This window comes from Pseudophryne corroboree, chromosome 6 (assembly GCF_028390025.1).
Source record: "Pseudophryne corroboree isolate aPseCor3 chromosome 6, aPseCor3.hap2, whole genome shotgun sequence".
Taxonomy (NCBI): domain Eukaryota; kingdom Metazoa; phylum Chordata; class Amphibia; order Anura; family Myobatrachidae; genus Pseudophryne; species Pseudophryne corroboree.
The window spans coordinates 145,846,665-145,860,956 of record NC_086449.1 but is presented as its reverse complement, the minus strand read 5'-3'; the positions used below and the strand labels follow the sequence as shown (position 1 = coordinate 145,860,956).

Sequence of the window (14,292 nt, the reverse complement as noted above, 5' to 3'; positions counted from 1 at the left end):
GTGTGGGGTCCTGAGTACCGAGTTTGAGAACCACTGCCGTAGAGGATGCTGGGGACTCCGTAAGGACCATGGGGTATAGACGGGCTCAGCAGGAGACATGGGCACTATAAAGACTTTAGAATGAGTGTGCACTGGCTCCTCCCTCTATGCCCCTCCTCCAGACCTCAGTTAGAGAAACTGTGCTCAGAGGAGACGGACAGTACGAGGAAAGGATTTTTGTTAATCTAAGGGCAAGATTCATACCAGCCCACACCGTATAACATGGAATATACGTAACCAGTTAACAGTATGAACAAAACAGCATCAGTCAAAGATTGATCTTAACTGTAACATAACCCTTATGTAAGCAACCACTATATACAAGCCTTGCAGAAATATGTCCGCACTGGGACGGGCGCCCAGCATCCTCTACAGACTAGGAGAAAAAGATTTACCGGTAGGTTTAAAATCTTATTTTCTCTTACGTCCTAGAGGATGCTGGGGACTCCGTAAGGACCATGGGGATTATACCAAAGCTCCAGACTGGGTGGGAGAGTGCAGATGACTCTGCAGCACCGATTGAGCAAACATGAGGTCCTCATCAGCCAGGGTATCAAACTTGTAGAATTTTGCAAAGGTGTTTGAACCCGACCAAGTAGCTGCTCGGCAAAGCTGTAAACCCGAGACGCCTCGGGCAGCCGCCCAAGAAGAGCCCACCTTCCTAGTGGAATGGGCCTTTACCGAATTTGGTAACCGCAATCCAGCCGTAGAATGAGCCTGCTGAATCCTGTTACAGATCCAGCGAGCAATAGTCTGCTTAGAAGCAGCAGCGCCAACCTTGTTGGCTGCATACAAGACAAACAGTGCCTCTGTTTTCCTAACCCGAGCCGTCCTGGCTACGTAAATTTTTTAAGGCCCTGACTACATCAAGGGACTTGGAATCCTCCAAGTCTCCTGTAGCCACAGGCACCACAATAGGTTGGTTCATATGAAACGATGAAACCACCTTAGGCAAAAATTGAGGACGAGTCCTCAACTCTGGTCTATCCACATAAAAAAATCAGATAGGGGCTTTTGTGAGACAAAGCTGCCAATTCGGACACCCACCTTGCAGATGCCAAGGCCAACGACATGACCACCTTCCAAGTGAGAAATTTTAATTACACCGTTTGAAGAGGTTCAAACCAGTGAGATTTTAGGAACCGTAACACCACGTTAAGGTCCCATGGTGCCACTGAGGGCACAAAAGGAGGCTGGATGTGTAGCACTCCCTTTACAAAAGTCTGGACTTCTGGGAGAGAAGCCAATTCCTTCTGAAAGAATATGGATAGGGCCGAAATCTGTACCTTAATGGAGCCTAACTTCAGGCCCATATCCACTCCTGTCTGTAGAAAGTGGAGAAAACGGCCCAGGTGGAAATCTTCTGTAGGAGCATTCTTGGTTTCACACCAAGATACATACTTCCTCCAGATACGGTGATAATGTTTCGCCGTCACCTCCTTCCTAGCCTTTATCAGAGTAGGGATGACTTCCTCCGGAATAGCTTTCCCAGCTAGGATTCGGTGTTCAACCGCCATGCCGTCAAACGTAACCGCGGTAAGTCTTGGAACACGCAGGGCCCCTGCTGTAACAGGTCCTCCCTGAGAGGAAGAGGCCATGGATCTTCTGTGAGCATCTCCTGAAGATCTGAATACCAGGCCCTTCGAGGCCAATCTGGAACAATGAGTATTGTCTGCACTCTTTTTCGTCTTATGATTCTCAATATCTTTGAGATGAGAGGAAGAGGAGGGAACACAGACCGACTGAAACACCCATGGTGTCACCAGGGCGTCTACCGCTACTGCCTGAGGGTCCCTTGACCTGGCACAATACCTCCGAAGCTTCTTGTTGAGGTGTGACGCCATCATGTCTATTTGAGGAAGTCCCCAAAGACTTGTTATCTCTGCAAAAACTTCTTGATGAAGTCCCCCACTCTCCTGGATGGAGATCGTGTCTGCTGAGGAAGTCTGCTTCCCAGTTATCCACTCCCGGAATGAATACCGCTGACAGAGCGCTTACGTGATTTTCTGCCCAGCGCAGAATCCTGGTGGCTTCCGCCACTGCCACTCTGCTCCTTGTCCCGCCTTGGCGGTTTACATGAGCCACGGCTGTGACGTTGTCGGATTGAATCAGAACCGGTAGGTCGCAAAGAAGATTCTCTGCTTGCCGAAGGCCATTTTATATGGCCCTTAATTCCAGTATGTTGATGTGTAGACAAGCCTCCTGGCTTGAGCATAGTCCCTGAAAATTTCTTCCTTGTGTGACTGCTCCCCATCCTCAGAGGCTCGTGTCCGTGGTCACCAGAACCCAGTCTTGAATGCCGAACCTGCGACCCTCTAGAAGGTGAGCACACTGCAACCACCACAGGAGAGACACCCTGGCCCTGGGGGACAGGCTTATTTTCTGATGAATTTGAAGATGGGACCCAGACAACTTGTCCAGAAGGTCCCACTGAAATGTCGTCGCATGAAACCTGCCGAAGGGGATGGCCTTGTAGGTCGCCACCATTTTTCCCAGTACTCGAGTGCATTGATGGACTGAAATCACAAGAAAAGAAAAAGAGGCGCCCGTGACTTACAACCTAGATGAACTTCCTGATGCCGCACAATATGGAAAGATGGGGAAGCTGTCAACCCCCAAAAAATAGCAATAACAAGAAAAAAGAACCAAAACGTGCGCAAAAGGAAGAGCCAATCAAAAATTATTTAGATTAATTATTTATTATTTTTATTTTTATTAAATATTATTTATTTGCAATTATTACCAAATAAATTAATTATAAATGTATTCCTTAGAGTGACCACAATAGGATATTGAAAATAATATTAAAATGAATAAAATAACACAATCATGAAATATATAACCATCTAATTAATTTCTCGTATATGGTTTAGTATTCCAGGAAACCAATAATGGATACAAATATATAGAACCCTGAAAAACACTGGCTGGCCAGCCTTAATTAATATTTAATAAATTGTGCACAAAAATGTATCAAAAATCAATGAAATATACAAATGGAAGATGTATTGCCTGTAGGATATCATAAAATTGCATATAAAATAAAAATAAAAAATAAAAACTCAGAGTTCTTCCAATAACGATCTAAACTGGTAGTGGTTAGCCGTTATATATGTATCCAAAAGTCTCGTATGGCTCATTAGCTCTTAACCTCGTACGGCTGCTGATGTGAATAATAAATGTTTGAGCAAATGAATAGAAAACAGTCCCGTCCTTTTAACCAATATTATTGAAAAGTCTCGATAAAGGCACCTATCCTTAAGCAGCCGTTAGTGTGGGCAGCCAATGCCGTAGAATTATAGTCCCGTATTTTAGATGATTAATATATATAAAAAAATATATAAAATGAGATACTAAAACAAAGTCCCAAATCGCTCAAATAGCCCCTAGCCTAGTGAGGCCATAGGTGTAGGTGGCTAAAATGACGGGATAGTGTATAAATAAATGAGACCCCGTCTCACTCGTAGCAATCTCACCCGTGCCAGTGAATGCAGTAGTCGTCTCACTCGTAGCAATCTCACCCGTACCAGTGAATGCAGAAGCCGTCTCACTTGTAGCAATCTCACCCGTGCCAGTGAATGCTGTAGCCGTCCGACCGGATATTCACCGGACCTCCGCCGTTTCCAATCCACAAGCCGTTCTGTGCTGCGCTGCCTGGATGCTCCTCCGACAGCGCAGCTGGGTAATCCTTGGGCTGGGATGTAATAGATGGAAATATCTGTGGCGGTTTAGGGCGGATTAGGGCTGTCGGTGATCTCCGTTCGTCTCCAAATGACAGAGAGATGGTATGTAACAGTGGATCACTCCAAAGCCGTTCAACCTAACGCGTTTCTCGACCGTAGGCACTGGTCGTTTCATCAGAGGAAGTGTAATGAAAGAGAGTCCTCATCTGACTATATTTAAAGCTCCCCGTTAATTGTCTAAACAGAAACAGCTGATGAATTTCAAACTATTCACCCATAGGAATCAAATTAAAGTGAAAGAGACCAATATACTTTTCAATACCTATGTATACATCTCTTAGTATCGTACTTAAATATATTTAGAATTAAATCAAAACCAATGTATATAAAATAATATAAATATATAAAGTAAATATATATAAAAATATATATTGTGAATATATAAAAACTAAAGATTAATATCATTATTATTTAATCATTCAGAAATGAAAACTCAGGAGTGGCGTGTCTTCAGGTGTATAAACATAAATAAATATGGTGTAACACATAGAATCACTATAAACATATAAATAGTGTAGTAGGAAAAACCTATATAAGTGCTAAATTAAACAGTAATAATTATTATAATTATATATAAAAAAACTAGTTATCTATATGTGTATAAAAATAAAAAATACAAAATAGATAAGAAATATACATATATAAATGCCCATTTATCTGTGCATCAGTGCATGCCTAATATTTCATTTGTTATCTATAGTTATCAAATAAAGAATGTGTATAGAAAACTTATAGTGGGTAAAAATAAATATAAATAATGATAAATATGAGAAATGAATAAATACATATATATCGGCATAAGAATCTGGACTGCGTCACATCATGTAACCCGTCTGCGGGGAAAACACAAGGAAGAACTAACCTAAAAAGGAGAGATATATTTAGACTCATCCAAGAAACGTCTGTCTAACGAATGTTAACCTCGCCTACAGGATCCAGACATGACACCCCCAGATCTAAAACTTGATGATGCAATAATCATCTACTGAATAAAATATAATAGATCAACCAATAAATAATATAGTACGCACTAAGCTACAAACTCAACCTCATTTGAATAGATTAATATATTCTTGATTCAAATGGCATATACCAAAAAACCTTTGTAGCTTAAAATACATTATCAATATATAAAAAATATACATAGAAATATGTTGCATAGTCATACAGAGAAAGTTCCTATTCATATAAATATAGAAATAGACTAGTGATCTAACTGCTAATGAAATCCTTAGTGAAACATCGGGTAATGGAACTACCAATTCAATTACCTTAAATTTACATTCATTCAATTAGGACAAACTGTAATGGTAAAGGAAGGAAGAAGAGAAAAGGAGAGAAGAAAAGGAGTTGTAAAAATGATGGTGTCATAAAAAACCAGCTGAAAAACCTATTACTCAGTCATATGCTAGATTCTAGGATCCTAGTGAGCTTAATTAATAAGGATTAAAAGAGTCACACATTATTAAGCTCAACTGTGTCGTTTAAACCTTGTGGGGATAATGTTTGTAATTGAAAGATCCAAAAAGCCTCCCGCTTACACAACTTGTTGAATCTATCACCACCCCTACTAGTTGGCTTAACTTGTTCAATTGCTCTCAGTATGAAATTACCTTGTTTCCCCTTTTGACATGAAGCAATATGACTAGAGAGGGTATGTGTCTTCAGACCTTTCAGAATATTGCGCCTGTGCTCGAGAAACCGCATATGTAGGGGGCGTATCGTCCTGCCTACATATTGGATCCCGCAGTAACACTGAATCACATATATCACGTAATTAGATCTACAGTTTAAAAAGGCAGTGATCTCAAATTCCTCTTTTGTGACATGCGAGGTAATCATAGTGCATTTATGGTCCACATATGAACAGGTCATACATCTTTCTTTCCCACATTTAAAAAACCCTTTTGGTCTGGGCGGTAACCTAAACTCCTGTTCATTAATATCTACACTGGACAATGTAGATGCTCTTTTAAACATGCTTGGCGCCAGCCTCTGTTTCAAGTTTTGTGCTTTCTTGAATATAACAGGATTCTTATCCGTGATGACACCCTCTAAAAAACGATCTGACTGTAGGATAGTGAGATTCTTAGAAATTATCTTCTTGATTTGGCTCGCAGCTGAATTATATTGTGTAATAAATGTAGGAACCTGGCTAAACCTCATATCTTTTTGAGGCAATTTCCTAGTGGAGTCCAGCATCAATGATCTAGAGCAACCTAAAGCTGCCTCTAATGCCCCATCAAGGAGGTGGGTGGGGTAACCCTGTCTAACAAATGATGTGTACATATCCTTCGCTTGTGACTTGAATGATTCTTCTGTGGAACAGTTCCTACGTAGTCGGAGAAACTGGCCTTTAGGAATATTGTTTTTCCAAGGGTAATAATGACCACTCCTATAGTGCAGGTAATTACCACAATCCACCTCCTTAATATAGGTGGAAGATTCTATTCTGCAGTCTCTAATAGAAATGGTGATATCCAAAAAATTAAGACTATTTGGACTGAAATTATATGTAAATTTCAAACCCAAGGAATTTGAATTAAGATAGGTATTAAAATCTAATAATGATCCCATGTCACCCTCCCAAATAATAAATATATCGTCAATATATCTGCCATAGAGAACTAGGTTCGCGCCAACGAGGCCGTTGAAAATATGATGGTGTTCAAACCAGCCTAAGAAAAGGTTGGCAAAACTTGGCGCGAACCTAGTTCCCATGGCAGTCCCCTTGACCTGTAAATAAAATCGGGAATCGAAAGAAAAATAATTATGTTCTAAAATAAACCTGATAGAATGTAATATAAAATGTCTCAAATTTTCAGAAACTTCTGGATCACGTGTTAAATAATGATTAGTGGCCAATAAACCCCATTCATGTGATATATTGGTATATAAAGACTCTATATCACAAGTTGATAATAAATGTGTCTCTCCATTTAACCTCCTCTAATTTCTGCAAAAAATGAGTGGTATCTTTGATATATGAGGGGAGAGAAGTAACATATTTTTGTAGATGTGCATCTATGAAGGAAGAAAGGTTCGCTGTAAGGGATCCCACTCCAGATATAATCGGTCGACCTGGAGGGGAGACCATAGATTTATGTACTTTTGGAAGATGGTAATAAGTTGGAGTAATAGGATATGGTGTCCACAAATAGTGCCAGATATCTTTAGTGATAACTTGTTGCTCTAGTGCTGAGTCAATAAGAGATCTAAATTCCACCAAGAAATTACCTGTAGGGTCAGAAGACAATTTCCTATAAAAGGATTCATCATTAAGTTGTCTATAAGCTTCCTTTAGGTACTCAGTCTGGTCCTGAATGACCAGACCTCCCCCCTTATCTGCTTGTTTGATTATAATATCCTTATCCTTGGTAAGTTTCTTAAGTGCTAATCTTTCTGACTTAGACAAATTGTCTTTAAACGTCTTTTTATCTTGCTTGTCACAGAGACTTTTAAAGTCTCGCATCGTGGTGGTATAGAAGCCCTCAACAAATGGGCCTCTATGTTGAAGTGGATAAAAATCTGACGCTTTCTTAAATTTAATTGTTTTGGCTATAACAGAATTTGCAGTGTCAAATATTTTAATGGGTTCTGAGTAAATCTTATTTGTGTTCTCCTCCAATAGGGACTCCAAAATGTCTAGTGACAGGATATCATCCTTATCTAAACATATTGGAGTACCATCAATTTTTTGTCTTTGTAAGGATTTCATTGTAAAATATCTTTTGCGACTTAGAGTTCTGGTAAATTTGTTTAAATCAACAATGTGAATAAATTAGGTTTTGTCTCTGGGGCAAACTTCAGACCCTTGCTAAGGAGAATAATTTCTCCTGAAGTAAGGGTCTTTGAGGAAAGATTGAAAATGCCTTTCGTGGTTAATGATTTCTCAGATTCCTTCGATTTTTTCGCATTAATTGACTGTTTATTTAGTTTCTTAGCTCCTCCTCTACAACCTCGTACTCTTCTTCCCTTCTCCTTTTTGGGGTGAATCTGCTCCTTATTGGCTCTCTCTGGTTCAATTGATGTAATCCTCGGGGTGATGTGTTTCTCCTGTCTAAAAAATGAACCGAGGGTGGTTTAGCTTGATCTGATCTAACTCCATAGTCCGAGAAGTCTTCATTTGAAGGATCATATCTAGTCCTGTGTCTAGACCTGTTAATATTGTCACCTGTTCTAAAATTCCCCCTGTTGGATCTTTCTGAAAAATTACTATCTCTCCATGAGTTCCTCTCATTTCTTCTATTTCCCCAATAATTCCTAGAATTGCCTGCATCATAGCTCTGTCTATAGCTATTCTTCCTCCCCCTTTCCTGTGTATTTCTAAAGGACCCAAAGGTCCCTAAATTGGCTCTTTGTTTGTAATGAGTAGTGATAGATTCTCTAGGGGATCTAATTGGAGACATTGAAGATCGTCTATTTCTAGAGGGTGTCCTATATCTCCTATTGAATGTACTTCCTTGTGTTTTCCCCGCAGACGGGTTACATGATGTGACGCAGTCCAGATTCTTATGCCGATATATATGTATTTATTCATTTCTCATATTTATCATTATTTATATTTATTTTTACCCACTATAAGTTTTCTATACACATTCTTTGATAACTATAGATAACAAATGAAATATTAGGCATGCACTGATGCACAGATAAATGGGCATTTATATATGTATATTTCTTATCTATTTTGTATTTTTTATTTTTATACACATATAGATAACTAGTTTTTTATATATAATTATAATAATTATTACTGTTTAATTTAGCACTTATATAGGTTTTTCCTACTACACTATTTATATGTTTATAGTGATTCTATGTGTTACACCATATTTATTTATGTTTATACACCTGAAGACACGCCACTCCTGAGTTTTCATTTCTGAATGATTAAATAAGAATGATATTAATCTTTAGTTTTTATATATTCACAATATATATTTTTATATATATTTACTTTATATATTTATATTATATACATTGGTTTTGATTTAATTCTAAATATATTTAAGTACAATACTAAGAGATGTATACATAGGTATTGAAAAGTATATTGGTCTCTTTCACTTTAATTTGATTCCTATGGGTGAATAGTTTGAAATTCATCAGCTGTTTCTGTTTAGACAATTAACGGGGAGCTTTAAATATAGTCAGATGAGGACTCTCTTTCATTACACTTCCTCTGATGAAACGACCAGTGCCTACGGTCGAGAAACGCGTTAGGTTGAACGGCTTTGGAGTGATCCACTGTTACATACCATCTCTCTGTCATTTGGAGACGAACGGAGATCACAGACAGCCCTAATCCGCCCTAAACCGCCACAGATATTTCCATCTATTACATCCCAGCCCAAGGATTACCCAGCTGCGCTGTCGGAGGAGCATCCAGGCAGCGCAGCACAGAACAGCTTGTGGATTGGAAACGGCGGAGGTCCGGTGAATATCCGGTCGGTCGGACGGCTACAGCATTCACTGGCACGGGTGAGATTGCTACAAGTGAGACGGCTTCTGCATTCACTGGTACGGGTGAGATTGCTACGAGTGAGACGACTACTGCATTCACTGGCACGGGTGAGATTGCTACGAGTGAGACGGGGTCTCATTTATTTATACACTATCCCGTCATTTTAGCCACCTACACCTATGGCCTCACTAGGCTAGGGGCTATTTGAGCGATTTGGGACTTTGTTTTAGTATCTCATTTTATATATTTTTTTATATATATTAATCATCTAAAATACGGGACTATAATTCTACGGCATTGGCTGCCCACACTAACGGCTGCTTAAGGATAGGTGCCTTTATCGAGACTTTTCAATAATATTGGTTAAAAGGACGGGACTGTTTTCTATTCATTTGCTCAAACATTTATTATTCACATCAGCAGCCGTACGAGGTTAAGAGCTAATGAGCCATACGAGACTTTTGGATACATATATAACGGCTAACCACTACCAGTTTAGATCGTTATTGGAAGAACTCTGAGTTTTTATTTTTTATTTTTATTTTATATGCAATTTTATGATATCCTACAGGCAATACATCTTCCATTTGTATATTTCATTGATTTTTGATACATTTTTGTGCACAATTTATTAAATATTAATTAAGGCTGGCCAGCCAGTGTTTTTCAGGGTTCTATATATTTGTATCCATTATTGGTTTCCTGGAATACTAAACCATATACGAGAAATTAATTAGATGGTTATATATTTCATGATTGTGTTATTTTATTCATTTTAATATTATTTTCAATATCCTATTGTGGTCACTCTAAGGAATACATTTATAATTAATTTATTTGGTAATAATTGCAAATAAATAATATTTAATAAAAATAAAAATAATAAATAATTAATCTAAATAATTTTTGATTGGCTCTTCCTTTTGCGCACGTTTTGGTTCTTTTTTCTTGTTATTGATGGACTGACACTCTTTTCGGTTTTAACAGGTCTCTGACCATGTTCTGGAGTTTCTGGGCTTTTTCCATTGGGAGAAAAACCCTCTTTTGTTCCGTGTCCAGAATCATGCCTAAGAAAGATAGAGTCGTCGGAACGAACTGTGACTTTGGTAGATTTAGAATCCAGCCATGCTGCTGCAGCACTCTCAGGGAGAGCGACACGCTTTTCAGCAACTGATCTCTCGATTTCGCTTTTAACAGGAGATGGTCCAAATACGGGATAATTGTGACTCCCTGCCTGCGCAGGAGCACCATCATTTCCGCCATTAACTTGGTGAAAATTCTCGGGGCCGTGGAAAGCCCAAACGGCAGCGTCTGAAACTGGTAATGACAGTCCTGTACAGTGAATCTCAGGTACGCCTGATGAGGGGGATATATGGGGACATGAAGGTATGCATCCTTTATGTCTAGTGACACCATAAAATTCCCCCCTTCCAGGCTGGAGATAACTGCCCGGAGCGATTCCATCTTGAATTTGAACTTTTTCAAGTACAGGTTTAGGGATTTTATATTTAGAATGGGTCTGACTGAGCCATCCGGTTTCGGAACCACAAACAGGGTTGAATAGTACCCCTTCCCCTGTTGAACTATGGGAACCTTGACAATCACTTGCTGTTGATACAGCTTTTGAATTGCAGCTAAAACTATCTCCCTCTCTGGGGGGAGAAGCTGGTAAAACCGATTTGAAAAATCGGCACGGAGGCACCTCTTCGAATTCCAGCTTGTAGCCTTGGTATACAATTTCCATCGCCCAAGGATCCACGTCTGACTGAACCCAGACGTGGCTAAAGAGTCGAAGACGTGCCCCCACCGGCGCGGACTCCCTCAGTGGAGCCCCAGCGTCATGCGGTGGATTTAGTAGAAGCCGGGGAGGACTTCTGCTCCTGGGAACTAGCCGTAGCAGACATTCTTTTCCCTCTACCCTTACCTCTGGCGAGGAAGGAAGAGCCCCGACCTCTTCTGGACTTATGCGACCGAAAGGACTGCATCGGATATTGTGGTGTTTTCTTTTGCTGTGGGGGAACATAAGGTAAAAAAGTAGATTTACCCGCGGTAGCTGTGGAAACCAGGTCCGCGAGACCTTCCCCAAATAAAACCTCACCCTTGTAAGGCAAAACTTCCATATGCCTCTGAGTCGGCGTCACCCGTCCATTGGCGGGTCCACAGGGCTTGCCTAGCAGAAATCGCCATGGCGTTGGCTCTTGAACCTAACAGCCCAACGTCTCTCTCGAAGCGTCTCTCATATATAAGCCAACGCTATTGCCGGTCTGAGCAAGGCACCCGTATGTGCATAAATTGATTTTAAGGTATTTTCCTGTCTGCGATCAGCAGGATCCTTGAGGGCTGCGGTGTCTGGAGACGATAGCGCCACCTTTTTGGACAAGCGCTTCAAAGCCTTGTCTACCCTGGGCGAGGATTCCCACCGTACCCTGTCCTGCGCGGGGAAAGGGTACGCCATAAGAATTCTCTTGGGAATCTGCAGTTTCTTGTCTGGAGTTTCCCAAGCTTTTTCAAATAACGCGTTCTGCTCATGAGATGGGGGAAAGGTAACCTCAGGTTTCTTTTCCTTAAACATGCATACCCTTGTGTCAGGGACAGAGGGGTCATCTGTGATATGTAAAACATCTTTTATTGCAATAATCATATAATGAATACTTTTGGCCACCCTTGGGTGTAGCCTCGCATCATCGTAGTCGACACTGGAGTCAGAATCCGTGTCGGTATCCGTGTCTGTTACGTGAGACAGGGGACGTTTCTGAGACCCTGAAGGGCCCTGTGACACAGTCAATGCCATGGATTGACTCCCTATTATATCCCTGGACTCTGCTTTGTCCAATCTATTATGTAATAAAGACACATTTGCATTTAAAACATTCCACATATCCAACCAATCAGGTGTCTGCGTTGCCGACGGAGACACCACAATCATCTGCTCCACCTCCTCCTTAGATGAGCCTTCCGCTTCAGACATGCCGACACACACGTACCGACACTCCCACACACTCAGGGATATATCTATAAGGAGACAGTCCCCCAATAAGGCCCTTTGGAGAGACAGAGAATGCCAGCACACACTGAGTGCCACCGGACACTGGAATAAAATCCCAGTTAGTACAGCGCTTTTATATAAATATGTAAATACACTCATTGCGCCAATTAAATGTGCCCCCCCCCCCTCTTTTTTGCCCTCTGTAATCAGTGTGCAGCAGGGGAGAGTCCGGGGAGCCAGCTTCTCTGCAGTGTGCTGTGGAGAAAATGGCGCTGGTTAGTGCTGGAGGATCAAGCTCCGCCCCCTCACCGGCGGGCTTCGGTCCCGCTCAAATTATTTATACTGGCGGGGGGTTTTCAATATACCGCCTCTGCAGTATCTACTCTACTCTATTTGCCAGTGTCCCTTGAGGTTAATATTGCTGCACAGGGCGACCCCCTGCGCCCTGCACCCTTACAGTGCCCGCTGTGTGTGTATGTGTGGGAGCAATGGCGCGCAGCGTTACCTCAGTGAAGATCTGAAGTCTTCTGCCGCCTTTGTAGTCTTCTTTCTTCTTAATACTCACCCGGCTACTATCTTCCGGCTCTGTGAGGACGGCGGCGGCACGGCTCCAGGACGAACGGCGAGGGTGAGACCTGCGTTCCGACCCTCTGGAGCTAATGGTGTCCAGTAGCCTAAGAAGCAGAGCCTATCATTTAAGTAGGTCTGCTTCTCTCCCCCCAGTCCCACGATGCAGGGAGCCTGTTGCCAGCAGTGCTCCCTGAAAATAAAAAACCTAACAAAAAGTATTTTTCAGAGAAACTCAGTAGAGCTCCCCTGCAGTGCATCCAGCCTCCTCTGGGCACAGGATCTATCTGAGGTCTGGAGGAGGGGCATAGAGGGAGGAGCCAGTGCACACCCATTCTAAAGTCTTTAGAGTGCCCATGTCTCCTGCGGAGCCCGTCTATACCCCATGGTTCTTACAGAGTCCCCAGCATCCTCTAGGACGTAAGATAAATAGAGAAATCAATTTGTTTTTCTCTGACGTCCTAGTGAATGCTGGGAACTCCGTAAGGACCATGGGGAACAGACGGGCTCCGCAGGAGACTGGGCACTCCAAAAGAAAGATTAGGTACTATCTGGTGTGCACTGGCTCCTCCCTCTATGCCCCTCCCCCAGTTAGAATCTGTGCCCGGCCAGAGCTGGGTGCTCCTAGTGGGCTCTCCTGAGCTTGCTAGAAAGAAAGTATTTGTTAGGTTTTTTTATTTTCAGTGAGATCTGCTGGCAACAGACTCACTGCTACGTGGGACTGAGGGGAGAGAAGCAAACCTACCTGCTTGCAGCTAGCTTGTGCTTCTTAGGCTACTGGACACCATTAGCTCCAGAGGGTTCGAACACAGGGCCTGACCTCGATCGTCCGTTCCCGGACCCGCGCCGCCGTCCCCCTTGCAGAGCCAGAAGACAAGCGATGAAATCGGTGGCAGAAGACTCCTGTCTTCATTAAGGTAGCGCACAGCACCGCAGCTGTGCGCCATTGCTCCCACAGCACACCACACACTCCGGTCACTGTAGGGTGCAGGGCGCTGGGGGGCGCCCTGGGCAGCAATAAAAATACCTTTGGCATAAAAATACACATAATACAGTCTGTGACTGTATACGTGTAAAACCCCTGCCATTTTTAGTCAGAAACAGGACAGAAGCCCGCCGCTGAGGGGGCGGGGCCTTCTTCCTCAGCACACCAGCGCCATTTTCTCTTCACAGCTGCGCTGGAAGGAAGCTCCCCAGGCTCTCCCCTGCAGTATCCTGGTACACAAAGGGTGAAAAGAGAGGGGGGGGGGGGGCACAAATTTAGGCGCAAAAATTGTATATACAGCAGCTACTGGGTAAACACTGAGTTGTAGTGTAATCCCTGGGTTATATAGCGCTGGGGTGTGTGCTGGCATACTCTCTGTCTCTCCAAAGGGCCTTGTGGGGGAACTGTCCTCAAATAGAGCATCCCCTGTGTGTGTGGTGTGTCGGTACGCGTGTCGACATGTCTGAGGTAAAAGGCTCCTCTAAGGAGGTGATAGAGCGGATAG

General features: G+C 42.2%; 1 protein-coding gene across 8 annotated transcripts in view; it reads right to left on the bottom strand.

Moving 5' to 3' along the window:
* POLM (DNA polymerase mu) overlaps nt 1-14,292 on the bottom strand; it is a 207,347-nt gene that overhangs the window by 37,795 nt on the left and 155,260 nt on the right. The window lies entirely within an intron of this gene.